Here is an 18,961-nt window from a genome sequence, read left to right on the forward strand (position 1 = left end):
ATGAATGTAACTCAACGAAGGACAAACGGATGGCAGTGAACTAGTGTTTCGGTCAATCATTAAATCAAAGAGTAACGGAATAAATGAATGGAGAACGTTCTCCGTCTGTCTGTCTCTCTGTCTGTCAGTTAATCATTTAGATTATTCTAGATCGTTATAGGTAGGTAGCTAGATTGATATATAGAGGAAGAGAAAGAGACGCACGTTTCCCGCTGTCCTTCCTCCATCATAAGTTTCTGTAGAGTGGTAAAGCTGATTGAGAAATAGGTAATGAAGCAATGAGGTAATGAAGCAATGAGGTAATGAAGTAATGAAGTAATGAGGTAATGAAGTAATGATATAAACACGCTGACATCCCGGCTGAACCCAATTTGTGAAAGGTGTTGATTGGCGGCATCTGTGACAGGTAATCACATCCCGCAGGTATCTCACGGTGTTGGCGACTGCAGCAGCCATTGAGGACGCACATCACCGACACTCGTCAGCAGCTGTTGGAGGGATTATCTCCCCGCCGCCACATCCGCCGCACACGCCGCACACGCCGCACTAAATTATGTAACGATCCGCGGGCTTTCCAAGCCTGAAACTGCTCAGTTGCAGACACCAACAGACGACAACAAAAGAAAATTGATCAAGCTGAACTCAGTCGTCTTTTCACCTCTCTCCCACCCGGTCTTCTCAGTGCGGGCGCCCTCGTCAGCATCTGTGCGGGTTTGCTCAGTCCATGTGTGTGTGTGCTGGTGTGTGTGTGTGCTGGGGTGGGTGTGGTTTAGTGTAGTGTGGTGTGGTAGTTCTCAAAGCATGTTCAGCAATATCATTATGTGAATGACTCGAGGCAAGTTGTCAATGAAAGCATTTTTCTTCTTGTTGTTAAACTACGTTGTGTAGTTGCTTCACTGACTTAATTAAATTATTGTTATATTTAATTACGGTTATATTACGATAAAACCAATAGCTGATAGTATAGTACAGGAAATTTGAAACATAACCTAAAATATAACGATTTTAATATTATTTCTGTAATAGCTTATATTGGTGGAGGCTGGCTGCTGATGAAGCACTGGCGGCGATGATAGTCTTGCTGACGCCGTGAAAATTATCTGTGACGATCGTTAGTCAGTTGTACAAACTAATCTTGTGCTGATGTCATCAAAGACATGCTTTCTTCATAATACTATAGCTACAATAAAATCCTCTGAATGAAAACGAAACTGGAAACTGGAGGCGATACGATTGCCCAGTAAAGCAATTTTCTTCGAGTCGTGTGCACGCGACTGAACTGGAATACGAACTTCAAAGGAACTCAGGCGGTGAGTACAAAACTCATTTTCTCTGCCAGAAAGAGAAAAGCCAGTGGAGAAAGATGAGATTTAAACCAGAAGCAGTATGATGGGATATCAGAGAGACTGGGGGCTCGACAACAGGTGTTTCTGTGCGCACCGTGCGGAGTCGCGCTCTGCCAGCGGCAAAGGTCACGGTTCAAGTTCAAGGCCGCTGTTCCACATGACGCGCGCGCACGTGCGGCCCCGAAATAGCAGCAACTGAGTGTGAGTTGAATGAGGGCGAAATCTCTGACCGTGACGACATGGCGAGTGTGTCCGTGTCAAGGTCCGCCGGCGCCAACTGCAGTGAATCTGTCGCTCGCCATCCTCATCTACCACCGACACACCCTCGTCCTCCTTTGCCACAGTGTCTGGGCATCTGTCATCTAGATGTGACCTGCTGGTTGTTGTCTCATTGCTGAGCCTGTAGAGCAGTCCTTGATGTGTGCGTCATCTCTCTTCCTTTTGTCGCACAGGGCCGCCGAGAGCCAGCCCGGGCCCCGGGACAGACGACCTCTCCGGGCCCCTTGTACTTGTAATCGTACATTATTTTCCCAGTATATAATGTATGTTTACAATTCGAATCTCAATATCTACACTCAAACTCAACTTCTGCATGTGTAATGCTTGGGTGTTCTGTCCTTAGACCTTTCTTTAAAAGAAAAAGAAAACGAGAAGAAGAAAAAAAAATCCACTGACCAAGGCAGGGGTACACCAGACCCCCTGTCCCCACTTCTCGTCAGACCTGTTGTCGCACACCGGGATCTCTACCTGTCCTTTCCTTCCTTCTGGATCTTGTATTTGTTAGGATCAGAGGACTGTAATGTTCTCGACCTCGTTCTTCACTTTTACTCACAGTTCCTGTTCATAAGCAGCCAATGGAAATTTAAATTTGCGTCGCCATAAAACCGGAAGGAGTGCTAAGGGAGGTAACTCTAGCGCCAGTCGCCGAGAGGACAGCCCAGGGGGCGCTGGATGAGCCTGACGATGCTGCTGCACATAAAGCAGTGCATCCCACTGAGCAGCGCTCATCCTGGTCGATCAAGTGAGTAATGACATCAGATATTTCAGGTTTGCTACTCATGTGCGTTTGACAATTACCGCAGCTTCACGTTTTAAAAGCTTTCGAAACACAGGAAGTGGTTTTCTCTAAATTGTTGTCGAGCTTGAGGTGCAGTGGGAGTTGTGGGGAGGACATCCCCTGAAGGCTTGCTGTGCTTTGCTTTTTTACACTTTCTTTTCTTTTCTGGGTCAGAATTTTTATTTGCGTGTGTGTGTTTCTGTGTGAGTTTCTGTTTAGAATTGAATGACTTTTATTTTGTATTGTGTTGCATTCTCTTATGTTGCTGTAATAATCTTGGGTAATAGTGATAAAGTGCAATAATATACTCAGCATTTTCACTAAGTCTGTACATTACGCTTCACAGTCATAAGGTGGACACGAATACAAACACACAATCAGACAACATTAATGAACATACTGCACGTGCCAACAGATACTACATTGCACACAAATGTAACAAACATAGCAACAAGCCACGTTACAAACAAAGCTATTAATACACGAAGCGTGTTGACAAAACTGTAAACGTATTAGTGAAGCAGGAGACCATGGCTACTTTGACCTTGACCTTTCCGACACGGCCTCGTGTGGCCTTGCGTTGACCTTGACACTCGAAGCATTTGGATTCACAGACAACATGGCTGCCGTTCCATCTCTCAAACTATTTCTAAACGTTTATTATACGCACCGGGTATTGTCAGGCCGTCTGTAGTGGGACACAGTAGCCACCCCACCCACACCACCCTCGTCATCGCGGACAGTTGTCACGTGATGTAAAGACAGTCACGTGGTGCAGTGCCGCCCTCTGTAGCCACGCGTGGAGGACGTGGCGTTACCTTGTCGCCATCCTGCATCGCGCATGCGCACTGTGCCTGCATGTGACCGGGAGGAAGCTTTGCCCTCCTCCTCTGTCTTCGTTTTTACTTTGCTCGCTCGCGCCAACATCTCATATCCGAGGCGCTGGCACCACGCTCCACTGCACACAGGGAACTGGAGGCACAGGGAGGGACACCTTATTGCTCCACTATTGATTGGCAGCTGATGGGGATTACAGAGATTTATTGGTCCCCCTCATCGGGGGATGCAGTTCTACTGAGGCTGTACTCAACCTGCTTCGCCACAGACCTGCTCTATCTCTCTCCCTCTCTCTCTCTCAGGTCTTTATATGGTACTTGTGTGGTTGTGTCAGCAGTGTTTGACAGTTGGTTAATAATACCACACACACACATACACACATACACACACACACTGTCACTTTTTTCAGTCTTTGCTAACTAGGATGTTTGTTTTGAAACATTATATATTTACTACTTAATTCGCCGTTTTAGAAACTAACTGTTTTCAAAGATCAAAAGAGGTTTGTGTACAAACTGCGTGTGATGGGGTGCTGGCAGCTGCTACACACTGTAGATAAAAACTTGTCGTCTAAAGGGTTTGAAATATTTCGCTGGCACCGGGGACTAATGAGGCCTCACCAACATTGGATGTGTCAGCCTCACAGAGCTGTGAACGACATGAAAGTGTCTGAATGCACGTGAAATGAGCGTGAAGCGACCTCGAGCTGCTCTCACCAAAGTGGAAAGCAATTGCACGGAGACACGAAGGAGAAGCTAAATGTTTTTAGTGACAAAGAATGAGAACACCAGTCATTAGACGAGGTCTGAATAGAAACCTAATTGTCACAGAGCTTGAGCCACTGATGGAGGACAGAACAGTTTGTGGGAGGAACCTGTAGCTCCCTCATTGCACAGTTGACTGGCTGCTCAACATCAACATGCTGCCCGGGTAGTCGAGGTCTGCAAGTGGCAGCCAGCCGCCAAGTGACGAGTAAACTCAACAAGTGGCGGCCATGTTGGCGGTCAGATGCCCAGAACATTCCTGGCGGAGAGACTGGCAGACACCAGTGCATTCTGTCCACACACAGCCTCGTTTTACTTCTTGCGAACTTTATGGAACTGAAACATGTGATCAAGAAATTTACAGAAGAAAGCAAAGATCGACCAGCGGGTACCATTAGCCATCAAAGGCCAGCATCGGAAACCGGAACCGACTTTTGTCCTTGACCCTGTCGAGTTCAATATCAGTTGGAATGGTCAAACTCTATCTGTAAACAAACATATTTCCCCTCTGAAGAAGCCATAATGGTGGAAGAGCGATAAGTGGTTGATATATTGTTGATATATTATTTCTTACAAGCGGCTTCAGTCAAGTATCAGCGGTACAAGACCCTGAAGAAGATGATTGCTTGTGCTCGCAAGTGTGTCCCCGCCCACGGGTTCTGGCTGATTGCGCCGGTGCTTCAGAGGCTGGTGACAGATGGTGTGGAGCCTCTTAGGCTGGTGATAGATGGCTGCCAGACTTCAAGCCTGGAGCAGATGGTGTCAAGACCCGCGAGCGCCGTGAGCTTTCCATTCAAACCGTTATTACAGAGGAGAGCTTTGCGTCTTACAAACAGCCCATAAATAAACCTGCTAAGAACCTGCTGTCCCATAATACTTCTTCATTGTTAATTCACACAGCTTGGCTCCACATCTTTGTGATCCTGCACACTGCATGATTAACTTTCTGGTAGACCGACATGATTTCCGTCCAGAAACAGTGAAGTGGTCAACGTCTGTCTGGCAACGAGCCCCACAACTCTGTCTCCATCCCTCGTGGTGCTTCTGAGGCTGGCAGACCCAGACTGCGACAGAAGAACCGGTAAATGCATGTCAGAGAGTCGTTAGAGAAACAAACTGACGACACAGGTGATGGTCAACAAGTGACCTTTCAGAGCATTTCATTCAGTTGCAAACATGAAATGGCAGAAACTTGCCAACTGTCGGTGCTACAAAAACGTTTTGCATCCTTGAAATCAGGATAAAAATCTGTTTATGCACGTTTTCTGTTTGCGCTTTATTGATGTGAAACACCCGCTTTTAGTACCCGGTAATAGGAAACAGCCAGAGCATCAACACGCAGTAAAATTAAGTAAACTAGAACAACAAAAAAACAGAAAAAGAAACAAGCACACGGAGCACAAAAATACACCGAGTTTGGTTGACTGAAATAAAACGACTTGTAAATAAAGAGTGTGGAAGCCTGAGTGTCGGGTGGCAGTAACACGAGTGAAGTTTGAGCCGTCGGCAAACAACAGGTGATTGTGATGATTGCAGCAACGATACATGGGATGCTATCATCTGTCATCAGGGTGTATATATATATATAGTATATATATAGTGTGAGGCTGACTGCAGTTGGGGGCAGCACATGTTTACCCACTACTCGTCTCTCATAGTCGGGTGTGTAAAGTATTTTTACTCACATCGTCAGTGTGTTTACTGACTTGGTGCAGACTAACTGCAGGATAAACAGTTCTTTTCTATCCCCGTGTGTGGAGGTGTTAATCTACCCGACATCAACTACTGATGGCTGTGATCTGTGTTCACCGCTAGAAGTGAGGAGAGTTTGTCTCAGGTTACATCCTCACCTTTAAACTTTGAGGTCCGCAGCGATGTAAATGTGTGGAATGAAGGATTTTATATTTCCTCTGGGGTCTTAAATTTAATGTGGTATACCTGTAAGTACATTGATGGGATGGATAGATATAAATAATAAATATTATATCTATAAACAACACGCAGTCTCCCTCTCCCTCAAACACACTCTTTTTTTTTTTCTTTTTTCTTCATTTGGTCTGATCGCCTGTAAAGCTTCATTGATCATCAAGGAGATCGAATGTCCCAGACCGTGTCGCTGCGGCGCAAACATTTGTCTGACCCACAAAAAGTCTTTAAATGAGGTTTGAATGCGCATTAAGACGACACCCGCTACCCGGGGTGGTTTGTAACCAGCTCCAGACACAGTTACAAAGTCTTTGTTGCTGAAAGCTGTCACTGGGTCGGTGTGTGGGTAGACAGGAGTGACAACTGTGGCGGGGTGACTGTCGGGTATGTCTCGGGTAGCTTGCTGCACGCCAAGGCATTCACGATGTCTTTTAATGACGAGGTAGACGAGGTAAACACCAATTCTACCTGGCGGCACTCCTTGAATATTGCTCACATTTGTTATTCTTCCTACTTGCTTCTGTCATCTACTTTATTCACTTACGTTTCCCCGTTCTCTTAACTATACATGCGTAGGCGCTTGTGTCTGTGCTCTCTTTTTTCAACGCATATCTCTTCTCTAACTTATTCTTTCCTGTGTTAATATACAACAAATATATTTCTACTTCGTTTCTCGCTTCTCTCAACACGCTCTCCCCTGTCTGCTACATAAGTAACCCTGGTGGTACCAGAGTTGAAGTCTGACATAACAACTTCAACTGTGAAGGCAGTACCCTCTCTTTTACGCATTTCTTTCTTTCTTTCACTTAATGTTCATTGTAAGCTGAGGGTCTTGTTATCCACTCTCCGTTTCCCTTCGGATGGGAAGAAGAAAGCAGCTCGTGCAGCCAGTACTTAGTCCGGACAGTTGTGAGAATGTCTGAAAGCCTGTGACAGTTAAATGACTGTGAAGAATGTAAAATACTTGACGGTTGTGCTAATACTGCTGAGGTATCTACCTTGTGAGACAGAGAGAAAGAAAACTGATTTAATTAAGTAGACCTGCACCCAGATGTACCTTTACATGACTTGCACTTTGGTTATTTCCAGTCCTTAGACCTTCTGTTGAGGACCATTCCATACCAAAAAGACGAAAATAGTACACGCTGATAGAAACAAAGTAAAAACGTTTTAAAAATAACATGTTATTAATGGCAAAAGCAACAAATTTTCTTGCAAATAGAAAAGAGTTGTTCCAAAGTAATAAATGTACAACAAAACACTCAGTTTGTATTTTCCTTCTTTAGTTTCTGTTAGCTTCCCATGTACCGTCGCCCCATGGTTTCTAGAATGTTACAGTTTCTTAGTGTTAGTCTGTAAGTATTACTTTCTTTATTATTATGTGTAGTGTTTTAGAGAAAATCTGGTGTTATACACCACTAGGGGTTCCTTGTATACAGCCCACAGATAATAAAGAAACCAAACTGAGGTTGTAGAGGCAACACGTGAGGCAACACGTGCGGGCACAGAGCGAGACAGAGACGACACAGGGAGACTATTAGTTACAGAGTCAGGTACACAGATATCATTCAGAAGGCAAAGGTGATGACGAGTTGACACATCTGTGAAGTGAGCAGGTCGATGACACGCAAGATTGCAACGGTACACGCGCTCAGTCATCTGACACAACACCTGCTCAAGAAAGTGTGGCGACCCCCAGGGTCCCCAGGCTGCAGCTGTCAGTTAAGTAAGGTGCGACGGCTACCACCGGGATGTCGAGCCGGCGCTGGTGTCATGCGAGCTGCTCCCATCCTCGCCATCCTCACTGTGGCAGCTGTGGTCTGGCCACCATCGTCACAGGAACTGGGGTTCCCCCAGTCTCACATTCTCACTGTGGCAGCTGTGGTCTGACCACCATCGTCACATGACTTGGGGTTCCCCCAGTCTCACATCGTCATTGTGGCAGCTGTAGTCTGACCACCATCATCACAGGAGCTGGGGCTCCCCCAGTCTCACATCCTCACTGTTTCACAGCTGTAGTCTGACCACCATCGTCACATGACCTGGGGCTCCCCCAGTCTCACATCGTCTCTCATCGTCAGCCCACTTCACCCCACTCTGGTCCACTGACCTTCGCATGGTGGGAGGGATGCACGTGATGAAAGTGTTAGGGCCGTGTGCACCTTACTCCGCCAGGTGGCGTGTTGAGCTGCTGAAACAGTTACTCGTTCTTCATCACCGACGACTGTGCTCTGATTTCTTTCTGTTGCCGGCTGCCCGACATTTCACAAAGTATTATCAAGGTGAGTAGAGGTCTGGTGACAAAAACTTGTTAACAGATTATTTCATGATGTTGTTGACGTTGTAGTATTAGTGATGACGTGGCCATGATATCCAGAGATTTCCGTTGTTCATCGTCTTTATTGTTATACAGAATTGTGTGATCTACCTGATCCAGAATTCTCCTTCCTAGTGTTCTCCTCCTTCTCTTCTTCTTGTTCGTCCCCCTCCTCTTCCATATTCTACTCCTGTTCTTTATCCTCCTTCTCGTCCTTCTATTACTTCTATTACTATTATCTCTCTTGAAACTTTCCACTCCTCTTTCTTCTCCACCTCCTCCTCCTCATCATGATCATCATCATCAACAACAACAACTTCTTCTTTTTCTTCTTCTTCTCCTCCTCCTCCTCGTACACTGTTTCACTTCTTGTTTCCCTGTGGCTTACTTGCTATTCTGTGTTCGTGTCTGTGTCCACGAGGACAGACAACAGAGGTTACTGCCGTGAAGTTCTCTGGTCGTCATTCACAGGTCACAGACCTTTGTGGTGCACAGAGCACAGAGATTGCCTGAGCATTTACATTCTATTTAATTCAATAAGCTCAGATGATATCTACCAAATATTGATGTGACATATATACATAACATACACTAGTACAGTTCACGTGCTTACGGATGTTTATGTACCTCCGCTCGTGGTGTCCTGATGCATGATGACAGCTGTGCCTGAGACAGAATCTAAGACCTGACTTATGTTTTACTTGCTGTTTGTTTGTCGGTCTATTATTTAGGGGGGGGGGGTTTTTCCAACGGAAATAGTTGATGCGTGATCCTGTTTGTATCATCTGTGAAGCAAACTTTGGTCCAATCAGTGACATGCTCTGTAGAACAGTTGTCACGTGTCCTCATCTCACCACGGGGGCTCCTCCTAACCCTGACCACAGCATCTGTTAATGAGAGCTTCCACAGGACAGTTGTTTACCACTCGGTCTTCAAGCCACCTTCACAGGGCGAATAAACAAAAACACATTTGCCAACTGCACCGCTCCCTCCCTCCACACGTGCAGAAGGACGAATGTTTATGTGATTTGGATCTGTGACCTTCTGACCCATTGGTTCAAGCTGAAGGTCGTATGTTTAGCGCCCCTGGACTGCGACAAACACAATACCCTTGTCCTCCCTGAGATTCATTGATGCTTTCCTCACAATTGAAACTGGAGAAGTAAAAATGTCGGTTGACATGTTCTCATTACCAAAGGCAGGCGTAACTAAGCAATGTTATATACATTCCTTCATCCCACCCCATCACCACCCCATTACCCCCGAGCTGTACACAAAGACCCTATCCGAGTCCTGTTTCTGGGCACAAACCCTCCTGGAGTGGGAGTGCACGGACGTTGCTAGGCGCTGTGTCTTAAGTCAACATCCAGCAGTCGGGTACTTAGTCTGGTATTAGTCTGTGATTCACCTTATGTATCCAACTAAGTGGCCATCAAGTAATATATTTATAACCAGTTAGACACCTGGCTGTAATGCTCACAACATATAAACATCACGTTGAACGTGTCGCTAGGAACTGCAAAAAAGATGAAGGAGTTATTTGCCCTTGTCACTAAAAACCGACGAAGAAGCGAAGGACGACAATGGGATGCATTCTGTTAACCGTTTGTTTTATTTTTGTCTCTTAAAAATATATTTTATACACAGTGGAGATAGAGAATTTCTTTTAACTTGTGGAGGCCTAAAATTTCATGTTTCATTTGTGCTTTGCGCGCAGAATGAAAGGTGTTTTCTTTTGATACATTTTTTTAATTTACGGCTGTTGACACACAACATGGCCGCTCTATTTTCAGTCGACCTTTGCCATTTGCTGACATCAAGGTGAGATGTCTGCGAGTAAAATTAGCAAAAAGCACTTTACCGCCCATTCATATCACCCAGCTCCATCTAATGCCTTGGAAAGTAAATTCTCCACGCTGCACGCGGATAATTATCCAGTGTCTCGGCCTCAGCGAGGTTGTACGAGAGCAATTAGGTTATTTGTGTTCATCGCTGACGTCACACATCAGCGCGCGCCTTGCCCGTGACGCTCTGCTAACCTTTGCAGTTGCTGAGGATGCCGGAGGATGCCGGAGGTGAGTGAGTGAAACAACTTGTCTCCAAGACAGCCGGGTGGCTGTAGAAATAGCGCCGCCTGCATCAAGGTGTCAGCTTTATAAGACCGTTGCTTGCCGTTGGTGTGGTAGCTGTTTTGTAAAAGCAGTTGTTGTTCAAGAAAAAGGTGTCATTGTCAATCCTACTTTTCCCTCGCACACCCACTGACCAGAGACGAGAGAAGACTGGTTTGTTTTGTGGTCACGAGGACAAATAGAAACCTCCACTCTCATCGCTTTATTACTCGGTTAATGTCATTCCTGGCGATTTCACTAATAATTCTGCAATAATCTCTCTACACCACTTGCAAATTTTGAAAGTGAAAGACAGCAATGTCATACAACTAAGCGTGGGCGGCGAAATGTTGTCTTGTGGCGCCACCTATCTGTAATCGCCATTTTGCGTTTTGTCGGCATCTGCACTTTCGTCGATATTGCCTTCAGGCTTTCCACTTTGTCTATTAATGTTAAAAATGTGCTGGGAGCCTTCAAGGCCTCAGTGACATTCAAACAGTTTCTCAGCTCAGAGTGACAGAGCGTGTGACACGTGACGAAGGTGGAAATAGTCTCTTCTGAGCAAAGTTCATCTCAGTCGCACGACAAGCGATGGAAACAGAAATGCAGCAACCTAACCTTTAACCCGAATCTCTCTAGCATCGGCATGTCTGGTGGGCTCTCTTTTTCTTTTCTTTTTTTCTCTCTTTTTTTGCTTCGACGATGACGATGATGATAGAGGAATATAGCATAGATGAAAATGTGAGTTTAAGACACCTACAGTTGTTCGGAAGTGTTTCGAGTCAGAATTCTTAGTTTAAAGGTTTTTGCAACTCGTCTGTCGGTCGGTCGGTCGGTCTGTCTGTCCAGCTGCAGACGGACAACATATTTTCTTCTTTGTCAACGATCTGTTTCAACGCTGGATCCTCATGATGACCTTCAGTTTGTTGTCATCCTCAAGGGTGGGTACATGTAGTGATCACACAATGGAGTCAAGTGTGTTGTCTGAGCAGCTAATTACTGTGTCCTTATAAATTATAAACTTATCGTCGCCACTTTGGTCTAATTACAATATTTTGATTGTGAACTGTCTCAGTCTAGCCTCTAGAAAGATGAAGAAGGTAAGGTGATAGTCGCAAGGAGCTGGTGTGGAGACACGTGTTAACCCTCTTTATGAGTCTCCTCACCTCTGGAGCCGCCCTCGCCCACAAGCAGTCAGTTCTCACACATAATAAATAAAGTACAGAAGCATGTCAACACTCGCCGATTCAGCCACAGGAGGTTTGTTGAAGGACAAAGATATACATATTCATCCACCTTTCCTAAATCATTCACTAACGCGCGAGTACACACGGACACACAAACACACACACAATATACTTGTATGGATGTCTGTACTATGCTGCCATAGAATTTGGCAAGTGCGAATATTTAAAGGTGGTGATCAACAATTAGCTCGCAAAGTTGGCACCTGACGACCAGAGTGTCAGCTGGTGCGATGCCAGAGACTGAGTGTAAACAATCGTCCACCGTTAGGACAGATTGTAAACAAAATAGGTTTGCAAGCGAACTGACGAAAGTAGGTGGAAAGACAGCGATAATTCTTCAAAGAAAAGGACCGGCAAGATGATTGGTGTAACACCATCCCGTGATCGTGGAGTTTGCCGAGTAACGGCTGCCATCTTGTAACGGGATCCGCTGCGCATCTAAGGCTCGGGAAGACCGAAGTGCGCAGACCACAAGAAAACCGGAAGTTAGCTGCTTTGTTCGGCGATTTCCGCCAGGGAAGCGTCTAATCGCGCTTGTGAGCCTCGCTTCCGGGAAAGGCTGGTGTGTGTATGCATGCACGTGACTGGCAGCGCCATCTGGCAGCGCCACAATCATTGCTGTCACGCAAACAAGACTTTTGTTGACCGTCAGGCCACTCGCCGCGTCAACAATCAACAATCGTCTCTCCTGGGACCTCGTCAAACGTTCTGTACTGATCCGACGATACCATGATAATAAAGATGATGAGAAAGAAGAAGAGATGGGGGAAGAACATGATGGATTGTCTCCCCCGTCCCCATTCCATTTTTTCTGTTGAGGTTGTCGCTGTTTGCTTCTTCATTACTGACTCACGCTCGTCTGCGGGCGGTCTGACCTTCTTTGTTTGTGTTTTTTTGAAGTAGCCACCCGCTTGTAACCTGCTAGGACACTGAATAGCAGTTTGGAGATCTTTAAGTCTGTAATCAAATTTATTCAGTTAGGAACTGACGTGTAAGAAGGAGGAAGAGAGCGAATAGAATGAGCGAAAGAAAAAATACAAATAAAAGGAGAGGCAAGTAGGGGTAGGGTGGGGGAAAGAGTCAAATAATAATAAGAAGCTCGTAAAAATATTTTGTGGTTTTCGTAGCTGCTACAAACATCGACGGCGATGATATTGCCATCACGTTCCGCGCCCTCCGCCTTTGATGTTTTTTTCTATCCTCTGCTTGCGATGCTTAACTTCTTGTCTTTTTGCCGAAAGATATTCTCATTCTTTTTCCATACTTCGTATTTTTTGAATGATTAACTTAAATCTCCTAGCTTTAATACTGAATGTAAAAGAAAAAAAGGTATCTCCTTAAATAAAAGATTGCGACAAATAAAGGAAAGCTCACCAAGATATGTAAACAACGCCTGTAAACACATGTTTACACCATCAAACAAAGTCTGTCCTCACATTCTAGCCTCAAATACAAGCTCAGTTCCAGAACTTGTCTGATGGAGAGAATGGAAGACAAGTAGACCGCGGGGCGTTTATCTGTCATTATTGCCAATGACAGTGCTACCCAGGCTGCTGGACAAATGCTGATGATTAGAGTGTTTAGTGTAGACAGGGGCTGGTGTCCACACAATACAAATAAACAGCGGGGCGCATGGGACGATGGCTGTAATGGCATCCAGACCTCGGCCCTGTGCGTGTCTTTAACTGCAACACACTGGGTAACCTGCTAGCATCCTGTCTGAGGCTGATTTATGGTCTCTGGTGGTTATCCGAGCGGTTAACATGGCCAGCATGATGACTGGCATAACAACAAGTGCTCGCCATCAGGTGAAGTGTTGTTTTCAACTCAGCCGCCTTGTTAGTCGTCCGAGCACTCTTAGCTAGCTCTGCAACATCAACTACACATTTATTGTACACATTTGCTTGCGTGCCTTTCGTCTCTTTGTTTTTGATCTTCTTTCATCAACCTTGCACGTATCGTCTACAACTTACTTCCTGCTCATGGAATAGAAACGAAGAAGCGATGAATGACAGAAAACAAAGACACCACTCAATACAATCAAATATTGGACAGCCCGGTCCAACTGACATAAAATACTCACTGCTTAATTAACAGCCAGTTGACAACAGAATTTCATCCTTTAGCAAACATTGTAAAATGTAGTTATGTAACTAGACAATTTAATAATTCCTACATTATCCAAAACTTTCTCATTTTACAGCCAGAGCTTCGTGAAGACAGCTAAGTGAGAACACGGTTTTCTCTGCAAATAAAAATAAAAGGTCAAAAAGTTGCTGTTGTAAATATTCTTCCTGTTATTTGTTTCGTCTGAATGTGATGCCATTCCTCTCTGTAAAAGACCATCCTGCTAGGCTAGCCTTATATCATTGCTTTATGAGAATGGCGCACACAGAATTGTCTGCCCGCAGTCTCAGTGGGTGAAGGTGGTTATCAGGCTACACAGCCTCGTCTTCATCGTGTTACATCGTGTTACATGCCAGTCATCTGTTTAACATACCTGTCTCTAGACTACCAGACTTGTTTGCGATGTTTGCTGTTACCATGACGACAAACTCTCCGACAATATCGGCTAGTATGTCAATATTGCGGAGGATTCCCCAAAAGCTGTTTCTAGTTTGTGATCAGTTTAATATCAAAGCTGTCGGCACATGGTGTAGTAGATGAAAAGGTTTAATCTTACTTACACCTTGCCTTGAGAAGGTTTTTAAGGTAGACTTTATTTCTACTCCCCAGACTTTGGTGGCTTCAGAAAGAGCTTTCTCAGAGGACCTCTGCCCTCCATGATGCCGTGTATCAGACCCTGACTGTCCCCCTAGTTGATACGCTTGGCTTCATTTGTAAATGTTGAGAAGTGAGATGTAACCTTCACAAACATTGGTCTGCAGATGACAGTCTTCATCCTCTTGTGTACCACTCACTCTCTCACCTGTTATTGACAGTTGCTAAGCTTCCGTTGTAGAGAGGAAAACATCGGTGAAAGGGTATGTGGGGTTAATGACGGGGTTAATTCACCAAACATCTATGTTTAAGTTTAAACTTTTGTAGCCATGACATTTGAAACATGTTTATCTTTCTTTGTGGGGCACAAGAAATGAAATCGAGAGGGTGGTGGAGGAAGGGGAGAGGGGACCTCAGCCCTCCCATTGCTCGTTACAGATGCTGATCTCCCCTGTCCTGTAGGTGGCGCCTTACACATCGTCAGTGTGCTGCTGGACAGTCTTGGGCCCCGAACGTAGAGACCGGATGGAGCTTTAACTTCGGTGTAGCTGTGGATTAGTGGTATAGTCACGGTAGTTACAGCCCTTGTGGCTAGTGGTATAGCCATGGTAGCTACAGCACGTGTCGGTAGTGGGTTGTCTGTCCACGCTTGTCGGTGTTTGTAATGTGGATCTTGACAACGGAGGAGCGGGGAAAGGGAAATTCATCGAATGTTTGGTAATTCTACCTCGTACCGAGCTCAGTCCTTTCAGTGAACGAGTGTAATCCTGTAGTTCTGCAGTTTTTATTCCGTCTGCTGACATTTACAGATTTCCTAGAGGGCGCAGAGGTAGCAACATGGCGGTTATTCACGCTTTTTGCTGGAGGTTAAACGGTAAAGCAGTAGTGGTGCACTGTCAATGGGTTTGTTGCAGTGTTACTGATGTGGTAACGTGTTACAAGGTGCGGCTGTAACTTTAATTACGAGAACAGTCGGGCAACACGATAGTCCTGAATGGTGGAGAGGTAAAGAGGAGGAGTAGGGGAGGATCTACATTACACACCTTAGTGACAGGTAGCATCAGGTAACCGTATTAATCAGGGACAAGAATCTCTCTCTACACAACCCGTCTATCTCTTACACACACATATACACGCACACACGCATACATACACACTAACTATCAGACACCCCATCCATCCCCTCTTTCGCAATGTAACCTGTAAAAGTTACCATCACTGGTCGTTTATTTATTTGGTTGTGAAAACGATGGCTCAGGTAGACATAGCCTGATGGTCTCGTGCTGTCAGAGGTCCGTGTCGCCAGGTTGACAAACATGTTGAAACTGTTGCCGCCAACCATGGTTTATACGGGTACACAAAGTCAGGAAAACAACAGGGTTAATGATGTGAAAACTAAGACTGTTTGCAGCAGTAAAGGATATCAGGATACCCTGCGTGCCAGCCAACCCTCACTGCGCAGTTGAGGTACGACACACGTACCCTGCGCTCTACCCGGCCTCCCAGCAGGCCTCCCGCCCGACACACGGGTGCGGAGGGTAGTGCATGAGAATTATATCGGTCATCAAACATTTACCCTTCGTGTTCTCGCCGCTTGGCTAGCGCTGGTTTTTTCTTGCTTTTCTTTTTATGGGAACGTCTTGGCCTCGCCAAATATTTACTCGTACTGTTCTCCCCACACCTCGCTGGTTGGCTGCAGGTCGGTAGGGAGGACGACACGGGACAGTTCCGGTTATGGTGGGATGGCAAGCTGTAGGGCACAGGTTGTTAGTGTTTGTATTGCTACACTGGGAGTAGAACCATTGTAAGCCCTCCCACCCTCGTAAAGACAGGCAACTGCCCTGCCGGGTAGACGGAGAAACTACCAGAGGTCATCGACTGTGAAGGACCAGGGCGATGTGTACAATAGATGCCTGAAGTGGCCGGCATGACACCCACAGGTAGATTGTCTTCATGTCTTTACCCGCCATTGCACGTCCTCAGTATTCACCTTGATTCCACATCCGCATCCTGCACTTGCTTAGCGACCTCTGTACGGCAACACACAGCATCTTTACAATTTCTTTCAGGTGGTGGTGGTGGTGGTGATGATGATGATGAGGAGGAGGAGGAGGAGGAGGAGGAGGAGGAGGATGCATAACTAACCCTGCTTCTGTCTGTCACTCCCCACCTTTCTGTGTTGTTTGTTCTTAAATTTTAATAAGAAGAGGCAGCGGCCTTCTGCGTGTCGAAAGCTGCTTGTGCTCCCCCCAGCTGGGAAAATGAGTCTTAAACGGTTGATCGTTCTCTCTGAATTGTTGCCTCCAACTCTTGGGCAACTGAGGCGCTCGCGATGGAGACCTTGTTTCTGGACTGAAAATAGTAAACAGCCTTTCCTTTCTTTCGTTCTTCCTTTCTTTCTTTTTTCCTTTCCTTCTTCCTTTCTTTCTTTCTGTCTTTTGAGTGGGTATCAGTATTTGAAGATTGTTTCATCTGCCTGCTGTCCAAACCGGACAGAAATAAAAATATCAAAGGTTTTGTTTTTTTAGTGATTTTATGTATCCAGATAAATATTTATTAACTTAACGTCCAGCTGGCATAGTAGTTGTCTGAGGAGACCGAAACCACGATCCTGGGATGTTGATGTCAGAGGAGGTTTGACAGTCAGGCAACAATACAATGTCCAGCCTCTAGTACTCAGGATACCCAGAAAACAGATGTCATCCAAGATGAAGTTTACTTGAACTAAAGCAAGTAGAGCTAAGGAAAACAAAACAGTTCTGATAGACAAAGTGACATCTATTTGTGCGAAGTTGTGCATTCGTTCAGGGTGTGTGGACGTCCCAATGTACACGAACAAGTGTAAACAATGAATGTATCATGCACAGAATATGTACACAGGTGTGCCACCTGCCTTAGAGACGGAACATTGATGGTCACGTGTACAATATGCTGCTGTGTGTATATATATATACTGCTTGATTTTACATTACTACGTTTGAATGTCCTCCGTATCAAACAGACGAATTCAATAATACTAACGGAAGAAAGGTCAGTCTTTCTCTCTCTCTCTCTTTCTGTTTCTCTTGCTTCCTATCTCCTAGTACCCCAGTTGAGTAGAACTGACTTTACTTACATAACAGTGGGAGCTGTTTTAGGTGAGAGAGAGAGTGTGCGCATGAAAGAGAGAGAGAGAGATAAATTTCTTCTATTTCAAAGGCTGCTTTTATTTTTCCTCTTTGTCGGACTCAGTCTGGCCTAATGTTGTTTTTCCTTCTTACTTTTGTTGTTGTATCTGTTCCATATGAAATTCTCTTAGTGCTGTTTAGTGTCCTTTTCTTTTCTTGTTTCGCGCCTTCTGTCATTACCGTTGGCAAGGGAGGAGGACAAAGTACTCCTAAGGTCCTCACACAATTTATTTTAACGCCATGTAAGAAATAAAATACAAAGGTTGTAATATATCAGTTGATTATGTTAGAATGCAGTAAGCGTCAAGGTGATTCTTTGTCTGGACAAGACTGAAAAAAACCTCGTCCCGAGGGGACGCAATCACGGGAATCTGGATTGCATGAGTTCAAGGACGCTACTCACCTACAGCATCTTGCAGACTCGAGTTAATTTCCCTTGACGATTTTGGTAATTTCCCCTCGGTTGTGGAGGGTAATTTCCCCTTGACTACGAGGTGATTTCCTCCTGTAGGTGGAGCTGACGCGCATCCCACTGCATGTCTCGGGGACCGCTTGCTGAGACCCTCAAGTCCCTCCACGACCACCGTCCGCCGCAGTCTCACCATCGATCGCTTGTATTTGGTATATCTCAAGTTCCCCTCCCTTCCTCCCTTCCCCTCCCTTCCCCTCATCCCCACAGTCCCCGAGCTCTCCCATCCTGGGCACGACACGTACAGTGACGAAGGCGAAAGAGAAGAAAGCTGTGCATGTACCCACAATACACCGCGTTAATGCGACAGTTCAGGTAGAGCTCAAACAAAGGAAATCTACCTTTATACCTTCATCATTCCGTGGAGAAAGAAAACTTTGCTCCAAGTTCTTTCAGAGCGAGCACGTGCTGTGTGTGTGTGTCACTGAGAGTCACAAAGAAGATGGCGGACGAAGACCGTTGTTCTCCCGCTCACTCGGCCATTTTGAGAGCAACTGCTGTTCTCTAATATATATGACGTCATTTTCTGCTTCTAGTGACGTGGAACAAAGAATGACGCACACAAGACGCCAGACACATGACGTCAAACACAAGACGTCAGACACAGATGACGTCAGACACAAGACGTCAGACACAGATGACGTCAGACACAAGACGCCAGACACAAGACGTCAGACACAGATGACGTCAGACACATGACGTCAGACACAGATGACGTCAGACAGACATGACGTCAGACACAAGACGTCAGACACAGATGACGTCAGACACATGACGTCAGACACAGATGACGTCAGACACAAGACGCCAGACACAAGACGTCAGACACAGATGACGTCAGACACATGACGTCAGACACAGATGAAGTCAGACAGACATGACGTCAGACACAAGACGCCATTGTACACGAGACAACACACAGGTGTAAGATGGTGTGGATACTCGGCAGCTACCTGTCTTCCAGCCATGATTGTTCACTCACCTTTATTTGTTTGTTTGTCT

The sequence above is a fragment of the Pomacea canaliculata genome, linkage group LG5, assembly GCF_003073045.1.
Source record: "Pomacea canaliculata isolate SZHN2017 linkage group LG5, ASM307304v1, whole genome shotgun sequence".
Lineage (NCBI taxonomy): Eukaryota > Metazoa > Mollusca > Gastropoda > Architaenioglossa > Ampullariidae > Pomacea > Pomacea canaliculata.